The sequence below is a fragment of the Sciurus vulgaris genome (genome assembly GCF_902686455.1).
Source record: "Sciurus vulgaris genome assembly, chromosome: 1".
NCBI lineage: Eukaryota > Metazoa > Chordata > Mammalia > Rodentia > Sciuridae > Sciurus > Sciurus vulgaris.
The window spans coordinates 101,791,259-101,809,866 of record NC_136461.1 but is presented as its reverse complement, the minus strand read 5'-3'; the positions used below and the strand labels follow the sequence as shown (position 1 = coordinate 101,809,866).

The window sequence follows — 18,608 nt, the reverse complement described above, 5'->3', positions numbered from 1 at the left end:
TTTTCTATGGGAAGCTAGTGGGTTTTTAAATTTTATTTTATTTATTTATTTATTTAGACAGGATCTCACTAAGTCACTGAAGTTGGCTTCAAACTTGTGATTCTCCTGCCTCAGTTTCCCAAGTAGTTGGGACTACAGGCACACACAACTACACCTGATCCTTGGGTTTTAATAGGGGATATAGGCACGGAACAATATTGTAATAATTCACAAGACACTGGTTGCAAAAAAAGTACCAAGTGATATGGAATGACAAACTGGGGGACTATCCTGGTTTTGAGCAATAGGAAAGTAGGGTCAGGAAAGAGCTCTCCCAAAATTGATGTTTCAACTTAAACCAAAAGAATAAGGAGAATTTGTCAATGGAAAAGTGAAAGGAAAAAAATTCCAGAATGAGGGACTTGCATGTTCTCATAGTCCCACTATGAATTCACACATTCTCCTATATGCTTAGTCATATAGAAGAAAACAACTTGTTTAAGGGACACCGCTTAACAAGGAGCTTAATTAGGACCATAGGTCCTATTCTTAACCTTTCAGGACAGGGCACATAAGAGACTATTAAGGTAGACTTTCCTGGCTCAAATAGTAGCTGAGCCAGTTATTTCTATAGCCTGTCAGGCATACCAACAAACCATGAGCTAGACCGATGTAATAGATACCAATTTATGGCCTGTTTCAGAGGATGCAGCATAGAACTAAAGAGCCCTAAATGGCTCTATGCAGGAAGAGGGTGGGGCATAGTGGTAGAGGGGGAAGTTTCATCAGTGAGAGCCAAGCGCTAAAAGCAGCTGCCTGTGACATTTCCGTCAGCAGCCCTCCCTCCCTCATTGTGTATGAGACACACATCAGATGTTCTGGTTTATGATTTCAGTTTCAGAGCACATACGCTCTGAGATCCAAGCTCACATACTTCTTCCAGTGGCCTGCTCATTTACTGGGCTCTAAAGCCCATCTAAGACTGATAATAATATGGGGTCTCTTTCTCCTACTCATAAGGCAGTTATCTCAGATCTCAGGTGCCTAGTCTCTATATTTGCTAGAAAGTGACGGAAGTACAGGCTACCAAAAAGATACTGCACAGATGCCAGAACCATGTCAGAACACAAGGTCACGTACAGCTATTGCCTTCCCCCATTTATATCAGTGCCAAAGACAATCTGTTCTCTTTCCTTTAGAAGACAAAGAAGCAGCTAACTCTTGGAGGTCCTAGGTAAGCATCATTGTCTCTGTTAGGTGTAAAAGACCTAGGGAGGGTCAAGTCTTTACTTTTTAAGGTTGTGTTTACTTCCCAGGCAAATTAAAGTAGAAAAATCAATTATTTATAGTGGAGATAATAGAATTATGCCCTTAAAAGCTTTTGCTTCTTTGATTAAAAGCACAGATCCTGATTTGACTGAGATGTCAGTAAATGAAAAGATATGGTTACATATCAATGAATCTCCAAAACTTTAAAAGTGCCTAATATTCTGGTCATTTAAAATAAATTAAAGATTTCTGTTAAGTGTTGGTATTTAGAAGCTTCCAAAAATTATAGGTCATATCACTCAGATTACTTCCACAAATTATCTCATGAGACTATAAAAACCATTGTAAAATTAACATCAATAGTTTTATTTTATCTTATTATTTTAGTTGTAGATGGACACAGTGCCTTTATTTTTTTTTTTTTTATGTGGTGCTGAGGATTGAACCCAGAGCCTCATATGTGCTAGGCAAGCGCTCCGCCACTGAGCTACAACCCCAGCCCTCAGAATGCTTTTTTTCTTTTTCACTTTTTTGATTTGTTCTTCTTAGATTTACAAGACAGCAGAGTGCATTTTGTCATATTATACATATGTGGAGAATAACTTCCCATTCTTGAGGTTGTACGTGTTGTGGAGTTACAGTGGTTGTGCATTTATATATGAATACAGGAAAGTTATTCTACATTCATTCTACTGTCTTTCCTATTCCCATCTTCCCTCCCTTTCCTTCATTCCCATTTGTCTAATCAATGAACTTCTATTCTTCCCCCTCTCCTTAGTGAACTTCTATTATTCCCCCCTCATCTGCATATCAGAGAGAACCAGAATTCTTTTTTATAACCAAGTATTAGACCCAATTTTGGATGATTTGAATGATGGGTGGGCTTTGGAAGGAGCACGTTAAAGTTAAGAGTAAGTTCATATCAGTTTTTTAGTCCACATTATTTCTCAATTTACATAAGTGTAAGTTTGAGGTATTAACTACTTAACTACTTTTTTTTTTTTTTTTGGTGGTACTGAGGATAGAACCCCTGGCCTCATGCATGCAAGGCAAGTGCTGTACCACTGAGCTTCATCCCCCACCCCATAACTATTTAGTTTTATTTTGTATTTTTTGGTACCAGGTATTTAACCCAGGGGTGTTTAACCACTGAGCCACATCCCCAGCTCTTTTATTCCTTTTATTTTGAGACAGGGTCTTGCTAAGGTGCTTAGGGCCCTGCTAAGTACCTAAGGCTGGCTTTGAACTTGCAATCCTCTTGCCTCAGCTTCCCAAGCCACTGGGATTATAGGCATGTGCCACCATGCCTGGCAACCACTTAGATTTATGGCAAAGTAACTTATGGCAGAATTTATTCGTTTCATCCACAAATAAGAGGAATCCTACAGTACATTCATTGTACTGATGAATAAGACATGGTTTTTGCCTTATAATACAAGTTTAGCAGAGATTTACATACAAAACTAAGCTCCAAGTCAGTGTTTGGGTCTATTTCAATTGTTACTTTATAAGCAATTCATGGCAGGAGCTCAATAAATAGTTGTATGTTTAAATCGATGAACAAAAATACACATGACTACTTTTCTAATATAAGGATGTGTCACACTGGACAATCACATTCTCTTCATCAAAATTCTGTGAAACTTTTTTTTTTCTGGCAGTGCTGGGGAATGAACTCAGGCATGCTAGGCAAGTGCTCTACCAGAGTTATATAATCCCAGTCCCACATCAAACATTTCTAACATTAGCCATCAAAAACTCAGATTCAAGCCAGGCCTCAGGGAAGTTAATTTTAATTTTTACTTTTTGTTTTCAGTCAGTGGACTTTAGGGAGGTTAATAGTACTAGATAGGGGGGGGAGAAGATTTTAGAAAAAGGGATATTTAAATCATCATCATGAAGTTTCAAATTATTATTATTTCAAATGGGCTATTATGCAGGTATGTATAAAGGGTATATGTGGCTTTTCTTTTCTGTCATCTTCTTTTTTTTCTTGGTACTGGGGATTGAACCCAGGGGGCAGCTCTACCACTGAGTTACATCCTCAGCCCTTTTTATTTCGATGCCTGTGTCAATACATGGTCTCACTGAATTGCCCAGAATGGCCTTGAATTTGCTATCCTCCTAGTCTCTGGGATTACAGGTATGTGCCACCATGCCTGGCTATATGTGGCTTCTTTGTTTCTTCGTTTGGGCAAATGCAATTCAGTTTGTGATAGGGTCTCACTAAATTGCTGAGGCTGGCCTTGAACTAGCGATCCTCAGATCTCAGGCTCCCAAATCACTGGAATTACAGGCCTGTGCCACCACACCATGCATATTAGCATTTTAAGAAACTTTTTAAAATCGGTGCATTATAATTATATGTAACAGTGGAATTCATTTTTGGATCAAACTGAGGGTCTCCTAATAGGCAAGTGCTCTACCACTGAGATACACCCCAGGCCCCTAATATTACTTTTATTCTGGTACCTGGAATTGAACTCAGGGGCACTTAACCACTGAGCTACATCCTCAGCCCTTTCTATTTTTATTTTGAGACACAGTTTTGCTAAGTTACTTAGGGTCTCACTAATTTGCTCAGGCTGGCTTTGAATTTATGGGGTAGCCTCAGTCTCCTGGGTGGCTGGGATTACAGGTGTGAGCCACAGCGCCTAGCTCTCATATTATATGTGGTCAAAATTTTATGCATATTTTATTAAAAAAACAAAATTGTTGGCTGGGCATAGCAGCACACACCTGTAATTCCAGCAACTTGGGAAGCTGAGCAAGAGGATCATTAGTTTGAAGCCAGCCTGGGCAATTTAGCAAGACCCTGTCTCACAATGAAAAATGCAAAATGTTGGGAATATAGCCTAGTAGTAGAGTGCCCTGGATTCAGTCAGTCGGTCATGAAATAAAAGGGATCACTTTGCATTTAGTGTTTTGAAACCTGAATTATTTACAATACATCCTAAACATTTCCTCTATACTCTTTTTTAAAATATATTTTTAGTTGTTGATAGACCTTCATTTTTATTTTTATATGCAGTGCTGAGAATCAAACCCAGTGACTCATACATGCTAGGCAAGTGCTCTACCACTGAGACCCAAGCCCCTCCTCTATACTCTCTTAAAGCATGATTATTTTTCTTTCTTTCTTTTCTTTTTTTTTTTTTTGGTACCAAGGATTGACCCAAGGGCACTTTATCCTTGAGCTACATCCCCAGTTTTTTTTACTTTAATTTTGATACAGTGTCTCCCTAAGTTGCATAGGTCCTCCGTAAATTGCTGAGGCTGGCCACTAACTTGAGATTCTTCTGATTTAGCCTCCTGAGTAGCTGGTATTTCAGGTGTGCACTACCTTGCTGGGATATTTTGGTTTTCAAATCCAAAACCTATCAGTAATTTAAAGTTCTATTCTGGTGTACTTTTTCCATCAATATTTTAATAATGACATCTTGAATAAAGTACTAAGACATTGTTAATTTCATGCATTGAAATATTAATAAAGATTGGTAGGCCAATCTTGGATAATTTGGAAAACATTACCACATTGCAAATATTTCTTTTTCTTCTCTTTTTTTTTTTTTTTTTTTGAGATGGGGGTCTTGCTATGTTGCCCAGACAGACCTTGAACTCTTGAACTCCTGGGCTCAAGCAATCCTCCTGCCTCAGGCTTCTAAGTAGCTGGGACTACAACTGTGCAGCACCCAGCTTGGTTCTGGTATTTAATTTTTAAAAGCAAAATTTACTAGAGTTGGTGTGTCAAAATTATGACATAGAACAAAGGATCCACATTCACTGATATGTTCCTACATTTGTCACATTAGAGACTGTGGACTGACTAGGTAAATTAAAAAGTAAACACTTTGAAAATGGCTACCTTCATTAGAACTTTTTGTTGTTGAGAGAGGGTCTCACTAAATTGTCCCAGCTGTCCTGGAACTTGCAATCCTTGTACCGCAACCTCCTAATTACAGGTATGTGCCACCACACCTGGCTCATTAGAATTTTTTTTCAGTACTATGGACTGAACCCAGGGGCACTCTACCCCAAAAGTATATCTCTAGCCCTTTCTATTTTATTTTAATCGATTTATTTTTGTGGCACTCAGAATTGAACTCAGGGTACATTACCACTGAGCTACATCGCCAGGTCTTTAAAAATACTTTCATTCAGAAACAGGGTCTCTGAGTTGCTTAGGGCCCCACAAAATTGCTGAGGCTGGCTTTGAACTCATGATCCCCCATCTCAGCATACCCAGCTGTTGGGGTTACAGGTGTGCATCACAATGTCCAGCTTCCAAGCCCTTTTAAATTCTGAGACAGGGTCTGCTAACTTGCAATCCTCCAGCCTCAGCCTCCTGAGTGGCTAGGACTACAGGCCTGTGCTACCATGCCCAGCTAACTCCTCCATTGTTATTAAAAAGTCATGTCTTAATGCAAATCAAAACTACTCTAAGATTTCATCTCACTTCAGTCAGAATGGCAGTTATTAAGAATACAAGCAACAAGGCTGGGGAGATAGCTCAGTCAGTAGAGTGCTTGCCTTGTAAGCACAAGGCCCTGGGTTCGATCCCCAGCACCCAAAAAAAAAAAAAAAAAAAAAGAATACAAGCAACAATAAGTGTTGGCAAGGATGCGGGGGGTGGGGGGGGAAGGTACACTCATACATTGCTGGTGGAACTGCAGATTGGTGCAACCACTATGGAAAGCAGTATGGAGATTCCTCAGAAAACCTGGAACGGAACCACCATTTAATCCAGCTATCCTATTCCTGAGTTTATACCAAAGGACTTAAATTAAATCCACATACTAGAGTGACACAATCATATTAATGTTTATAGCAGCTCAATTCAAAATAGCTAAACTATGGAACCAAGGTAGATGCTCTTCAACAGATGAATGGATAAAGAAAATGTGATACACACACACACACACACACACACACACAATGGAATATTACTCAGCCTTAAAGAAGAATGAAACTATGGCATTTGAAGGTAAATGAATGGAGCAGAGAAATATCATGCTAAGCAAAATAAGCCAAACCCAAAAAACCAAAGGCCTAATGTTTTCTCTGATAAGTGGATGCTGTTAGATAATGGGGGGTGGGGGTTGGGAAGAAGAAGGAATTTTGGATTGTACAGAAGGGAGTGAGGGCAGGGGAAGGAATATGGGGGTGGGAAGGATGGTGAAATGAGTCAGACATTATTACCCTATATACATGTATGATTACACTACTGGTATCACTACACCACGTTCAGCCAGAAGAAGAAGTTGTATGCCATTTGTGTATAATGTGCCAAAATGCACTCTACTGCCATGTATAATTAGAAAAAATGAAAAAATAAAAAATTAAGAAATCCCAACAGAGGCAAAATATTAGTTTCATATTAAAATAAAAAATCAGTGCTTAAAATGAGTTAATTATAATTATTAAATATCTGATTAATAGTCTGTTAAATTTTTGAATTCCTTTTTGTTTGCTGGGTGTCTTAATGATATAGTAAATAATTCCTAAAAAAATTTTTATTGAACATATGAGATAATGTCTTGGAGACTATTTTATATGCAATTCCTCTATGTATTTAAAAATTGCTTTATAAATTTAGATTGCTATGAAAACTTCAAAATTTTAGGGAAAACAGTTTTAGCAATTATATGGACCATTACCTATGTTGCTTTAGGTTTATCATGCCAAAGGAAAAAATGCTCCAAAGTATAATTTGCAGTGTCATTACCTAATAATTATTATTACTCGAATAATAATTTGAGTATTATTGTACTTTCTTCTTGCAAAAATGTACATTTTAAGTCTTCATTTCAAAATGTTTTAATATATATATATATATATATTTTTAAGTTGTCAATGGACCTTTTTTAAAATTTTTTGTTTATATGCGGTACTGAGAATCAAACCCAGTGCCTCACACATGCTAGTCAAGTGCCCTACCACTGACTACAACCCCAGTCCTTCATTTCAAATTTGTATGACTATCATTTTTTGACTTTCTGTTCCCTCTGTTTCTTAATAATCAAACATCATGATCAAAAGAAAAAAGTCAGATCTTATGTTAGTATGATGGCAGTTTTGTTAATCTTCTTTTTATTATTAAATAGCTAAAATTCACAATTGCATGAGACTAAATGTTTTTTTATGAACTGGGAATGTAGCATGTTTAGCATGCTCTGGGTTTATTTAATGCCCAGTAGCAACAAGAAGAAAGCAGAAATAATGTCTGAACTGGGAGAAAAAATTATTTTCACTTTTTAGACTTCTGAACTAAACCAATCCATTATTCTTCATTACATTATAAGGGATAAGGAACTATATTTATATATATGCCTACATTTGCTGAAGAAGCTAGTCATGACCAATATTTTTCTGAAAGATGATGAAAGGCAGAGCAGTCTTCAACGATTTTTACTGCATCTCTTACTTCAGTGAAGCCAAAATCAAGGCCTACACTAAGTACAAAGTTACCTTAGGTTTTGTTTACTGTTTTATGTCTTAAGCAAAGCAGCTATGTATTGTGTATTCAGATCAAGATTTGGGTACTAACATGGATCCAAAAAGCTGACAGCTTCTTGGAGTCAAAATAATAAAGAGAAAGAACTAGAATTTTACTTATTCTTGTTGGGAAGGTGAAGACTGAATTGTGGAATTGATTCCAGTATAGATTCTTAAGAGTTTGCCAGAAAAGTAAAAACAACCAGATAAAAGTGCTTTTACATTGAGTGATTCTATGTAAAATGTTTACAACAGTGCCTGGCACAGAGGATATGCCATTGTGTTAGCTGCTATTTATCATCATCATTATTATGCTGACACTCACCACTTTGAAATAATCATGTATTTATTAATTATATGCATACAGCTATACAATCAGATTGTATGATTCCAAGAGATGAAACAGCTCTGTTTTTAAGAAACTTATAGTGATTCTTTGAGATATATATATAATATCATATATATGTATGTGTTTATATATATAGTTTTGAATATATAATATGAATATATATATAGTTATGAATTTATAATATATATAAATTTAGGGGGGGTACTAGGTATTGAACCCAGGGCACTTTACCACTGATCCACATCCCCAGTCCTTTTTATTTTTTACTTTGAGACAGGGTCTTGTTAAGTTGCTGAGGGTCTCACTAAGTTGAGGATGCTGGCCTCGAATTTGCGATCCTCCTGCCTCAGCCTCCCAAGTCCCTTGGATTACAGGTGGGTGCCACAGCATAGTGATACATTCTGATGGAAGAAAAGACAGAAAATCAAAATTTTATATAAGACAATATTCAATTTCCTTGTCATAAGGTCCTTTGTCAGTTCAACCAGAGCCCTGCATCAAAGGTTGAGAAAAGTTCATAGTATATTGTTTAAAAAAAAATTAAAAACAGAAACCACTAATATTTAAGATAGTAAATGAAACAAATTACACAGTAATAATTTATTGCTTTTCAACAATTCTGGTGTCATATTAACTGGACCAAACTCCACTTGCTAGCAAAGGAGAAACACAGGGACTCCTGTCCCAGAGGCTGTGTCCACATGTATTTTGAATGTAAGACTCGAAGTTCCCAGGTAAGTCAGACATTCAAATGAGAGCGTATCCTATGGAGTAACCATCCTCCTTTATAACTTTTCCCCACAAAGAGGGTAGAATGCAAACAGGGAGAAGCCAGGAGAAAGACTGAAAAACTAGCTACTTAGAGATTAGCTTCATGCGAATGTCCTTACCTTAGTCTTCACCTATGAGGGCTTCCATCTGAATGCCTTTATTTTTGGGTATCTTCCAATCTACAAAAACAAAAGAGGGAGAAGTAAAAGCAATTATACTACAGCTGTACAGGATATTAGATAAGTGGAAAGTATTCTTTGGTTGAATTAAAATTGTCTTGCAATCACTTTGAAAAGGAGTGAGCAAAAATCTTGAAAACAAACCTAGTAGACATTACCTTAGAAAGGTTAGTATTCCAAATTGGCAGGAAGTTATATCAAGCATTAACACAAAATTTTCTGCCATATATCAACAGAAAAATCCATTTTGGGGACACTGAGCCTTTTTCTTTCTTTGTTCTTTTTAACAAGGGAAAAGAAAACATGAAATTTATTACATGCTTCAGGCATGGTGGTAGTAGAATCTAACACTACCTTAAAATACACAGTGTCCTCCCACCCCATCCTTCTCTTCTATGAAGAAAAATGGAGAAATTTGTTTTGCTAACCTGAGGAAGTTTTTAATATGAAGAATATATATATAATTAGATCATAGAATGTTTATATAGTTATCTAATACTCAATATAATATGTAATTTTTCTTTCTTTCTTTCCTTCTTTTCTCTTTCTTGCTTGCTTGCTTGCTTGTACTGGGATTGAATCCAGGGGTGCTTAACCACTGAGCCACATCCAGAACTTTTTATATTTTATTTTGAGACAAGGTCTTGCTAAGTTGCTTAGGGCCTCTGTAAGTTTCTAAGATTGGCATTGAACTTGCAATCTTCCTGCCTCATTCCCCAGAGTTGCTAGGATTATAGGTGTGCAACACTATGTCCAGCTTGGCTTCTTAATAGTATACAATATATTAGGAGTTTGGAATAACTGAATTTTCAAGTACAAAGACTGCATAGATTTTTGCTTGAAGTCCTTATTACTTAAGCAGATTCACTAATAGCTTTGAGGAATGCTTCCATGAATTGATAAGGTTTATAAATATGTAATGTTAAAAAAATCAAGAAAGAGATGTAGGTCTAGAGGAGGTAGTTCAAAACAATATTTTAATTTGCAAGTCAATGCTTTTTCCCAAGTAATCATGAGCCCTGGGAAGGAAACAGGAAATTAAACATATTATAAATAATCTAGATTTGGAGGTGGCTTTTTGAAGCAATTTATTAGAGTAAAATAATTGTTAAATTGGTTGGCAAATATAATAACTATGAAATCTTATTATTTCACATTAATTAGGGAAAAAGCTAAATTGAAGTAAGAGATTTGAATTCTATAACAGAATTACTAAAACTACTCCTTTGAATCCCCCCTCCCTACCTCCATCAACCCAATGGTTTCACACATGCTAGTCAAGTGCTCAACCCATGGGACTGACCCGGCTGGGATGAGTTCCATATGTCACAGCCTGGGAAGAAGTGCCTTCTAAGAAGAAGAATCAGCATATACAAAGGCTAAGGGCTCAGGGTTGGAACTATGAAGTACCCTTGCATTTTCCTGCTTATCATCCTCTTTGTTCCCAACTTCTCCTATACTCTCAGGATTCTGAGCAAATGAACAAAAAGAGCTTAGCATTTGAGAACACAAGCTGAGTTAAGTATGCCTAGGTTTAAACCTCAGCTTTATAGTATTTATAAGCAAAAAAAATTACTCAATTTATGACTAAACATAAGTTTAGTGACCTACCTGTAAGTTTTGGGAGAGGGAATGGGATTTCTATAGGATCTTGGTAGAAAGCCTTTAAGATTATAGTTGCAGTGACTGGGAGTTCCCTCAGTAACTGAAGTCCATGCCTCTTATTCCACTAGATTCTCTAAGTCTTGGTAGTCATCACAGCCTGAATTACGTACTCCTATGTTATGGTTAAAGCACATTTGAGCTCTTGCACATTTGGGCTGTAAAGGCCTGAGGTCTCATCTGAGCTGATCACACAAGTGACTAGTGAAACAAAGGGGTTTTGCATAATAGAGTTAGGAGGTTCCCAGATTGACTAGTCTTTTAATTGAAAATAGGAGTAAAAACCTATCATCTAGCCTGTCTGGGCCTGAAGGAGCATGAGATGAAGGCTAAACCTAGTCCTCTATTTGGTTACCCATGTGGAATTTATGGCTTTATGCCTTCATTGGCCTCTTGTACAGCATGTAATTTTTCCAGATTCTAGTTCCTGCTGTGGCTAGTATACAGGAGACAAAAGTACTGAAGTATATGTACTTGGGAGATTTAGTGGGTGATGAAAACAGTTACTCTAAGAAAGTATTCTGAGCTTGGTGACTACTTTTGACTTCGGGATAACTCAGTAGACCAGCTGTCCTGGGGATAGGTAGCAAAGGATATATTCCACTAGTACAAGATTTCCCAGTTTCTTTCTTGCCATTAAATTAGAGGTGGTAAGACACTGGAAAGTTATGTGTACTTCAATCTGTAAGATTTTAAGGGGTCTTTCTTAAAATTCCTCAGTTTGAGACTATGGCTTCTAATACACTAGAAAGAAAAGAACTTACCCATTTGGCTGTGGAGTCTGGGGCTGAAGATTGGAAGTGGGCTGAGCATGGTGGTACATGCCTATAATCCCCATTACTCTAAGAAGGCTGAAGCAGGAGGATGGCAAGGGATAGGGATGTGGTAGAACACTTGCCGAGCAAGTGCAAGGCCCCGTGTTCAATTCCCAGTTCTGAAGGAAAAAAAAAAAAGAAAAGGTTGGCCATTTCAGTCACTGTGGCCACAGTGACCACAATGGACTTGGATCTAGGATAGGGAAAAATTATGAACAAAGCTGTAAGGAAATCATCCTTAAACTTGAACCCTGATTTGCTAAACATGACAATGGAAGGCAAGACTCCACATAGGGAGGGTACTGCCAACTCTTAAGACTATGACTCCTTTCTGAAATTAACTTTTCCTTGGAGACCTTTTATAAATCACCACGGGCACCATGAGGAGGACTCAGGGAAGCATCTGCCTCACCCCCAATCCCCCCTTCCCAGTACTGAGATCTAAACCCAGGGGTGCTCTACCACTGAGTTACATCCCTATCCCTTTTTATTTTTTAAAATTGTGAGACAGGATTTAAATATTCTAGAGTGGCCTTACACTTGCCATCCTCCTGCCTCAGTCTCTGGAATAACTGGTATTATAAGTATGAACCACCATGCCTGGCTCTGCCTATTTTATAAAGATTGTGGTAAAGACCAGTTCAATCACTGGTACCAAAACAAAAACAACAACAACAGAGTGAGTGTTACAGATTTTTAGTTTCTTTTGAATCACTGAATAATGTGTTATACAGAAATGTCAGGCAAACTTGGACTATAGTTAGTGCTGTACGAGGAAGTGTTTCATGCAGAACCTCTCAGCCTTTGAATTTCAATATCTATAAGGGTGTGGATTCTCCTCACACTGCTTACCATTCTGTATTATCTTATACTGGGCTCATTAACTTTTCCTAGACCTCGAAGGTTCTTCAGTTCGAATCTTGATTTAGATTAAACTTAAGTTCAGGAATAAGTAGTGATACATAGATGAAAAGACTTAAAAAAACATGAATGTTTACCTTCATTCTTGGTTCTCCAGGAATAGATTACTAATTGTGGCAGGTGCCATTTCCCTCTAAGGGAGAAGAGGGCCCTCAATAGTACTTAACTTCTCTAAATTCACATCTTTTTAGGGTGAGCTCCTTCCAACTGTTCCACATTCCAAATTTTTCTGTGTGAGCATTCTCTGAGTGATAATGAGGACATCTACCTTTTTTAGGGAAATTATTATACCATATCCACAGTGCTATGGCTTTATTATATGATCACACACACAAAAACCACATTAGAGTACAATAGGTATAACATCTGAAACTACGATTTGTGCAAAAGTTGGGGCAGGGAGGTCTTTACTAATATACAGCTCAGAAGGTTTGATAGCCCCTAGACTTATAATGTGTAGTGCAGGGCCTCATGGCAGATCTGGGACTCTCAGAAGTAACCTCAAATTGAGTTCGGTGCTTTATTTTTTATAGTTCTAAGGGACTTAACCCAGGGCCTCATGCAGGGCAGGCAAGCAATGTAATGCTGAGCAACCTGACATAAAGTTGTTGGAAAAAAATGTCTTAACATCCCTGCCCACAACTTAGCTGGTTAGACCCATACCGCTCCAAATTCAGATAAGCATGGGTTAATTCTCTACAGTGCACCTTCTGATTTCAAAGGCAGCTTTCATAATCATTGTTTAGTTCTTTTTCTTTTCTTTTGTTTTTTTTTTTTTTTTTTTTTTTGGTCCTAGGGATTGAACCCAGGGGCACTTTACTAATGGGCTAGATCCCCAGTCCTTATTTTTGAGACAGGGTCTCACTAAGCTGAGGGCCTTGTGAAGTTGCTGATGCTGACTTTGACCTTGTGATCCTCCTGACTCAGCTTTCAGAGTGTTGGGATTATAGGCACACCTGGCAAGGTTGTTTAGCTGTACCAAGGGACTGAGTCAGGATGGCCTCAAACCATGCATTTCTCTCTTATGGTTTTAGTAGTTAGAAATGATAATTCTATTATTTTTTGGTGAAAACTAAATGATGCCTCTTTTTTTTTTTTTAAATATCAGGGATTGAACCCAGGGGTGCTTAACCACTGAATCACATCCCTAGCCCTTTTAAAAATATTTTTTAATTAGAAACAGGTCTCACTAAGTTGCTTAGGGCCTCACTAAGTTGCTGAGACTGGCTTTGAACTCACAATCCTCCTGCCTCTGCCTCCGGAGCTGTTGGGATTATAGGCATGCAGCATCATGCTCGGTTATGAGGACTATTTCTTGATGATTCTAGACAATACTGATTATATGATCTTGGGAAGATACTTAATCTTGCTGTATCTGTTTGTAAAATGCAAATTATAACAGTATCCAGTTTACAGCATGTTTGCGAGGAGTTAATGAATCAATACATACCAAGTACTTACTTAGAGCAATGCCTGGCAGACGGACATGTGTATGTATGTTTGTTATGTGTCAACAGATACATAGGGATATACAGAGTTTGAACCCAGGGTACTATGTTGCTGAGCTACATTCCTTCTTTTTAGATATACATGACAATAGAGTATATTTTGACATATTACACATACATGGCCCATTCCTTTTTTTTTTTTTTTTTTTTGAGACAGGATCTTGCTAAGCTGTTGAAGGTCTAAGTTACTGAGGCTGATCTTGAACTTGCAATCCTTCTACCTCAGACTCCTGAGTCATGGGGACTACAGGCTTGTGCCACAGAATCCAGCTAATGCCTGGCAAATATTAAGTATTCCATAAATCTTAGCTGTCATCAATTTATTGTTTTTATTAATGTTCCCTCATTACATCTGCTTAAAATACTTTACTATAGACAGGAAGGAAGGGAGTAAGGAAGAAAGATGCTCTTGATTAGTCAGAGTCAAGGAAGGAAAAAGGTTTAGTAAATAGGTAGAAACATGTATAGATGGAATGTTTGCAAGGGAAGATCCTAAATAGTGGTGTAGGTATCAAAGAGCATAGGCCAAAAGTGCCTTGTGCTGGATGAGACAAGGAGTGGGAGAAAAGCCATACCAAATCACAAAAGAGAGTAAGGTTATGGGAATTGAAATGCAATAAGGAGAGGCTTGCATGATCTGGGTGAAAACAAACTGAATTAGAGGATAAAAAGGAATATTCCCAAGTACTTGTTTTCCATATAGTATGTCTTGCCACCTTTAAAGTCTTAATCATTCATTACACTTTATTATAATTTTTTAAAATTTTGTTTTTAAATCTAAATTAATTTTCAGAAAATTATTAGGCAACAATGTGAATGTCCCACATTATCAAGACATTGCAGAAGATTTAAAAATATACGGCTGGGATATAGCTTAGATGAGGCAGAGTATTTCCATAGCATGTGTGAGGCCCTGAGCAACACACACACATACACACACACACACAAAATAGAAAACAGTGTTACGATTCCATGAAAAACATGTTTATATGTATGTGTGTAAAAAATTCCTCAAAGATCTAAAGAAGTAGGCAAACATATCCTTGGCCACCAAAGTTACCAAACAACAAAAAAACAGTGGTCAGAAATAATAATTTTAGACTAATTTTTCAGGGTGAAAAAATGTTTATTGTAAGAAATTTGCGGGGCTGGGATTTAGCTCAGTGGTAGAGCACTTGCCTAGCATGTGTGAGGCACTGGGTTCGATTCTCAGCACCACATGCAAATAAATAAAGGTACTGTAAGCAATTTGTTTTCTATCAAACTGTTTTAACCAAATTATCTAATGCTAGCAGGAAGCCAGAGAAGTAACTGATTAGGATGCTAAGTTGGTGTAGGCTGGAGGTAAGTGAAGTGTCGAAAAAAGAGTAAGAAGAGCAGAGGAGAAATGGGGACTGGTCAGCTAATACACCTTGGAATACACCTTGCCAACACTGAGTTACTTTTCAAAAAATGGCAAATTATTCGCAGATTCAGACCTAGTCTTTGGGAAACAGTGTAGCAGGACTACACTTGCCATATAACAGGAAATTAAATGAAGATGCTCTGAACGAGAGCATTCACAACTTTAAAAAATGTTTTTAGGGGCTGGGGAGATAGCTCAGTCGGTAGAGTGCTTGGCCCTGGGTTCGATCCCCAGCACCCCCCCCCAAAAAAAGGATGTTTTTAGGGCTGGGGCTGGGGCTGAGTGGTGGAGCGTTTGCCTAGCATGTGTGAGGCACTGGGTTTGATTCTCAACATCACATATAAATAAATAAATAAAGGTCCACTGACAACTAAAAAAAAAAAATATATATATATATAGAAAAAAAAAAAAAAAAAAAAAGAGGGGTTACCTATATAGCTCAGTTGGTAGAGTGCTTGCCTTGCAAGCACAAGGCCCTGGGTTCAATCTCCAGCAGGACAAAAAAAAAAAGGAATGTTTTTTAGGACTGGCATCTCCTTTTCTCTAGATGTCTGCATAGCAGACCCTTTTCCATCCATGGTTCAAAAGCAAATTATATATTGCCTATTAAATTATTACAAATTATGACAGGGTATTCTAAATGGATTAAATATTGTATCAAAAAGAATCCTTTCCTGTATTGTTTTTTTTTTTTTTTTTTTGTACTGGGGATTGAACTCAGGGGCACTTAACCACTGAGTCACATCCCCAGTACTATTTTGTATTTTATTTAGAGACAGGGTCTCACTGAGTTGCTTAGCACCTTGCTTTTTGCTGAGGCTGGCTTTGAACTCTCGAACTTCCTGCCTTAGCCTCCCAAGCCGCTGGGATTACAGGAATGCAACACTAGGCCCAGCTCATGTAATGCTTTTATCTTAAATATTGTACTTGGTACACTAAGAACCTGGAGCTTGGAAATCTATCTGGTTCTTTGGATCATGCCATTTATTGGATGGTGGGCTTTAGAAAGATCTTTTTAAGATTCTCTGGGTCTTAAATTCTGTTTCTGTAAAATTGGGGGTAGGGGTGCTAGGTGATCTCCCTCCTCAGCGTTAAATTTCTGATCCTATATATCCTAGTTTATTTCTTCAATGTCTCATGGCTTACCTCAGGAAGAAAATCTGGCTGAAGAGCAAGGATTTTACCTTTATCATTTCATCATTTTTGCCAGCTTGCGCTACCCCATTACTAGTTTTCAGTTCTCTCTTATGTTCTTTATAATATTAATTCATAAATATAATATTAATTCAAATTATAATACTAATTCATAAATACTTGTAGAGTACTTTACAAGGATTACCAATCACTTTTGCAAATACTATCTCATTTGATTATTACAACAGCTCAGGCTCAAAGGTATTATCTTCAGTTTACTCTGGAGAAGAAACAAGCCCAGAATAGTCCAATGAATTAATTGTATAGACAGTAGTTATGGAATCAGGTCTTCTTATCCTCTTTTCACAATACCAAGTCCCGAAGATCCAGGTTTTGAAGGATGTAAGGTGTCTACAATTTTGGTGGCTATTTCTAAAACAGGAATACAAATTTATAATACAAAACAGTATTCTGTAAACACATTATTAGGGCCCTGCTCAGAGCCTTGGAAAGAGTTTATTCAAGTGAGGGCCTTTAGGGTTAATCTTTAGGATTAAGTTACATGGAAAATCTGCTTTTTTTTTTTTTTTTTTTTTTTTTGCAGTGCAGGAGATGGGAATCCAGGGCCTCCTGCATGCTACCTTACCAGATTTTCAAAATGTAAAGAAAAAAACAGGGACTGAAGATTATTTTCGTGGTAGAGTACTTGTCTAGCATGCTCTCATTTGATTCCCAGCATCACTGAAAATAAATAAAAAGGTCTGAAATAAATATTAATTTTATTACCATAAAGCCCTTTGAGGTAGGAATTGTCCTTGTGGTATAGAGTGGAAAATGAGTCTCAGAAAGATAAAATGACTTGCCTAAGGGCACAAAGCTAGGAACTGCCACATATCAAAGCTGGAACTCAAAGGAGATCTGGCTCCCAGGTTCATGTTGTGCACCTACCACACTGTGCTGCTCTACAACATACTGTTTTCTGGGAATCATTTTATTACTTCCCATTACATTCCATAGTAGGAATAAATTCACACCTGAACCAATCTCCTGTTGTGTTTCCCTAACTCAACTTTCCAAACCATCTGAATGCCAGCTGCTACCCTAACAATTCTAAAACACTGCTTTGTAAGCCCGGTTTTCCAGTGCCTTGCGGTACCTTACCCTCTCTGCATTTATCAAATGTAAAAAGCAAAACAGCTCATAAGCAGTACTTGGCATGGATTCCATACTGTCTTCTAGTAACATGTTGAATTCTTAGTGAAAATTTTTCTGCTGTAGGAAGAGACAAGAATGTGTGAAAGAAAGCAAACTGGCCTCTAAGGTTCTTAATATCCAATCTCTATTCCTCTTCAATCTCAGGTTCTTCATTTGCAAAACAACTTTAAGACCTACCTCCCACCGGTCTTGAAAATTAAGTGTGGGTAGGGAGAAGAGGGAGGAAGACATGAAGGGATGGGAAGGGTTCTGGTATGAAGCAAGTACTAAACAAATGTTGGTTGATTTGTTTCCCCAAACTTGCAAACTCTTTCCAGGCAGAGGTCTCTTCTTATACTTTTTTGGTTTTTCCCTCGGGTCCTAGATATCAGGGGCACTTGTTATTTAACTTGATCAACTTCAACGGACACACTTTGGTAACTGGACCTGGTCAAGAATCTACAATGGCTCTTATGTCAAAACTAAGATCTGGCGTCTGACTCCAAATGTTGGCTACTTCCTAGCTCTGTGACTTCTGGAAAGTTACTTAACCTCTCTCAGTTGCAGGTCCCTTATTAATAAAATGTTCGTAGCTGCGCCTATCCCATAGGGTTGTGAGGATCACTCAAATAATTCAGGTTAAGTGCTTAAAGGTAATCTGCCCTTCAATACCGTTAGCTGTAATTCTATCCAGTCCCAAACATCCTGTTCATAAAAATGTGCTCCCCTCCGTATTTCTTTTGGACACGCCCTACCCCACTGGGTCAGTCTCCCCACCCTCTTACCTGCTCTCCTGACCGACTTGACTGTATACCCACCATTCATCAAATGTCACAGCCCAGGCAGCGTGGTGAGAAAGATTCATAAATTCTCTCAAAACGTCCTACGAGCCTAAGAAGTCGGTTCTCTGCCTGTTGCCATTTTAGA

The 18,608-nt window shown here is 37.8% G+C and overlaps 1 protein-coding gene and 1 long non-coding RNA gene across 2 annotated transcripts in view; one reads left to right on the top strand and one right to left on the bottom strand.

The window, feature by feature from the left end:
- Positions 1-1,145: 1,145 nt before the first annotated feature.
- The window catches only part of SLC16A1 (solute carrier family 16 member 1), a 51,101-nt gene continuing 33,638 nt past the window's right edge, over positions 1,146-18,608 (top strand). The window contains exon 1 of the mRNA XM_079135704.1: positions 1,146-1,213. The gene's annotated coding sequence lies outside the window, so the exon portion shown is untranslated. The remainder of the gene's footprint in view (positions 1,214-18,608) is intronic.
- On the bottom strand, positions 6,727-18,591 carry LOC306658797. Its single transcript, XR_013763148.1, has 4 exons — positions 18,467-18,591; positions 17,649-17,759; positions 8,983-9,042; positions 6,727-8,493 (listed from the first exon to the last, which is right to left on the bottom strand). It is a non-coding gene; the product is annotated as an uncharacterized lncRNA (long non-coding RNA).